General features: G+C 39.7%; 1 long non-coding RNA gene across 1 annotated transcript; it reads left to right on the top strand.

The window, feature by feature from the left end:
• Positions 1–466: 466 nt before the first annotated feature.
• On the top strand, positions 467–3,539 carry LOC107059360 (uncharacterized). Its single transcript, XR_001472623.1, has 3 exons — positions 467–659; positions 1,124–1,200; positions 3,466–3,539. It is a non-coding gene; the product is annotated as an uncharacterized lncRNA (long non-coding RNA).
• The last annotated feature ends 191 nt before the right edge of the window (positions 3,540–3,730 follow it).

Raw genomic sequence — 3,730 nt, 5'->3', positions numbered from 1 at the left:
CTGCCTCCTCGGGGACCACCCCGTATACCCTGGTGACCATCTCTGCGGTCCTGTCCCTGGCCTCCGCCTCTAGCTGGAGGTGCAGGCGCTGGCACATGCCTAGCTGCTTGTGGAGCGGGTAAGGCTAACTTGCGATGGGGACACATACGGGCCCAATGATCTAACTCCCCACACTCATAGCACCCCTAGGACTGTCGACTGAGAGCTGGAGGTCGGCTACCATGGCCAGAAGAACCCATCTGTGAACTATCTCGGCCCCGACTAGGATCGGCACTAAAACCAATATGGCGGTGTTATCACCCTCCGATGCCTGGAGAGAGGCCTAGAAGGGCGACTAGACTGACTCGACTGAAACCTCTGCTGAGATCTATTTTCGACTCCGAACAAGTCCGGAGCATCGAAATTTAAGTTTGAAGAGTTGTTGAATTCTAACGCGGTAGTGATGTGGCAGATCCACGCGACGCCACGTGGCAGCGTGTTGAAATCTGGAAATTTCCAGATTTAAGGACAATTTTCGTCCATTTTTTTTCCTCATCTTCAAACATAGATATCTCGTCCATTTTAAGCTCAAATTAGGTGATTCAAAAGGCTAATTTCAAGAGAATTTTGTGGGGAATCTAGAGGTGAGCTCAGAAACGCGAGGGGAGGCTTCGTTTGAGGTAAGGAACCGAACTTAGCTACTGCTAGAGTGATTTTCGGAATGATTTTTTGTTAAACTTTGAAAGGTTAGATCTTGATCATCTTAGGTCCATTTTGAGTCATTTTTGAGGCTTACTTGTAGAGTTTTTCGCAAGGATCGTCGTGGTATAATCTGTTTGAGTTGGAAGGGTCTCGTTTTTCCAGAAATTAGTGATCAAGGGGCTGCCAAGTCATGAGTCAAAACTTATTAATGATTTTAATTGTTGGGGCTGATTTTCTACGTTTTAGACATCTTTTTGTGCTAAATTTTGGGGTATTAGTTTAGTAAGGTGTTTGGGACGTTTTTCACGGGATTCGTTTTTTGGGGATTTCCAATTTGTGGGTCCAACAATCCCATTTTAGACCCAATTTTTGGTCCGTCTCCGAAAAATATAATTTTAGTGTCAACATATTTGTAATGACGAGGTGATTAACCTTTTGATAGTGGGGAAGCATTTGGAGACCGTTCGGAGGGGAAAAGCTCTGGTACCGTGAGTTGGAGCACGCGTGATCGGCTTTCAGGTAGGCTATGGTTTTCCCCTCGTGAGATTGACCATGTTTAGGCAATTTTTTATTGATTTGCTTGAGTATGGAGGGTTCGGGTGTCGATCATGCTAAATTTCTATAATTCCTGCCTTAGACCTTATTTCGGGAAATTGTTGGATTATGACAGCATGACTCTTGATATTATTGAACATCCATACCTTGTGGTGTATATGATAATATTGATTTGAAGTATGTTTGGCCTTAGTCTAGGCTTAGACTAGTGTTTCCATAGACTTGCGAGGTTTTGAATGTCGTTGGGCAGTAGAACTTTTTCCGACGTTGTTTCTGTAACACCCCAGAAAATTTTTCGAACTAAGACTCGAACCGTTCTTCGTAGTGAGTGAGATTTTACCAAGGAATAAAAAATTTCTTGAGTGTTAAGGTCACTAGATGTAACACATTGAGTTTCAAAAAGAATTAAATTGGAAATAGCAAAATCTGAAATTTTGCAAATTATACTTAAGTATGAGTTTTGGGTCGACTTCAAACGACCATAACTTCTAGCTCAAGATGAGTTAGGTGTGATACCAGATACCGTAGGAAAGACCTTTAAATTATATTTCCAACGCCACCAAGTTTGCTAAGTTTAGAGGTCGGATGAGTGAGATATGACCTTTTTAAATTAGGCTGTCCAGTTAAGGAAAGTCAAAACCGGGTTTTAGAGGGGTATTTTGGTCTTTTCCTTACCAAAACAGATTTGATTCATTTTTAATAATATTTTAAGGGTCTAATTTGATTAGGTTCAGTTTTATAATCCTAGTTTACGCCTAGGGTTTTAGTTGAGAGTTCAAGAACAGAAAAGAAGAGAGAAGAGGAGAAAAGAGGAAAGGATGAAGGCGTTCGTCGACGTTCTTGAGAGTTATTGCGGATTGTCGCCATGGGTTTGATCCCTACGAGGTATGTAAGCTTCCATAGTGTTGGGTTCTTTCACCCACATGCCAATCATGATTTATTCAGCGTAATTTCGTTCTTGAAATTTAAAGATTAGAATTCTTGATGAGTTCTTGATAAGTGTGTTGAAGTTTCATTAAGTTTTAATGTAAGATTCTGATTGGGTCAACTTTAAACGACCATATCTCTTAGAATATTAAGAGTTACGTGAGCCATAACCTATCCAATTAAAGGTAATTGAATCTACTTTCCAACGCCACCAATTTCACGTCAATCCAATTTCTGAGTAAAAAGTTATGACTATTTTAGTAGTCTATACAGTGCTGTTACGAATTAGCTGACGGGAAAATACTAAAAAGAGTCGTTTTTGTCTTTTTACCTCCAAGAAAACCATAAACGAATTTCTTGACTAATAAAAGGCTCAAAACAATCAGATTTTCATCCTCACTAATGAAAATCATAATTCTTGGCCATAAAGATTTCAAGAAACTAATTCAAGAATCTCAAGAAAGGTTTTTCTTGATTGTTTACCTTCAAGCTAGGGTTTCAAGGCTTCTAATCAAAATCTTCTACAAGATTCTTCAAGATTCTTAAATATTCTTCAAGAATCTTGTTCTTCTAGGTATGTAAGGCTATCATAGTGTTGGATTAGTTCGTCCTTACGAACTACATCTACTTTCAGATCAGTAAAAGAGTAATCTAGGATACTTTCCCTAGATTTGAGTATTCTTGAGATAAGTTGATTTTGAGTTCTTGAATTCATGTTTCTTTTAAAAGTTCTATTCCTAATTATCGAATAGCTATATTGTTATTCAGATCCTTCATATCATGAATCATAACTCTTGAATTCATAATTCATAATTCAAATTCAAGAGAGAGTTAAGAGTAGAGTTCAAAGAAGCCTTTGAGTTCAATTGTGAATCCTTTGAGATCAACTATCGATTTGAACTAAGTTTTGAGGAAGTAAGTCAGAGAATGAGAAGAGTCACATACATGAGTTTTATAATGTTATGTAGACCTACGAGTCAAGTCATTCATGCCCATAAATTCTGTATGAACTCCAAAAGGCATCTGTCGGGCTTATGGGGGTCCGTGCAGGTGGTTTTCTTTATTGTACACAAGCGTACCCATCGGGTTTATGGGTGCCCGGTGGAGTTAGTTAGATTCCTTGTCTTTGTTTCCTGTCCGCTCGTGTACATACCCACATTTACTACTCTTTTACCCTTGATTGTGACCCTTTATTTGCATTTTAGTTCACTTTTGCTTATCTTGCTCAGTCGGCCTGATGCCTACTGGGTACCTGTTGTTTTGGTACTCATACTACACTCTGCATTTATTTTCATGATGCAGGTCCGAGTACTAGCTACCGACGTTGATTCGAGCCAGCTGCGGTCATGATCGGAGGCAAGGGTGAGCACACAACGTCCTGGATTTGCTCGTCTCCTTCTATACTTACTTTTGCTTGTCTTTTGCCTTTTTAGATAGCTTGTTTCTGTGGTCCACTTTTAGGACTTGTACTTTTGTTAGCAGCTCTGTACTTGTGACTTCCAGGTTTTGGGAGGGATTCATTTTGTGTAGATATGTCTAGTCGCTTTCGCCCGTTCATTGCATGTTC

This window comes from Solanum tuberosum, unplaced genomic scaffold, assembly GCF_000226075.1.
Source record: "Solanum tuberosum cultivar DM 1-3 516 R44 unplaced genomic scaffold, SolTub_3.0 contig00076, whole genome shotgun sequence".
NCBI lineage: Eukaryota > Viridiplantae > Streptophyta > Magnoliopsida > Solanales > Solanaceae > Solanum > Solanum tuberosum.
Note: the sequence above shows the minus strand (reverse complement) of the source record. Positions and strands in the feature narration are given on the sequence as shown.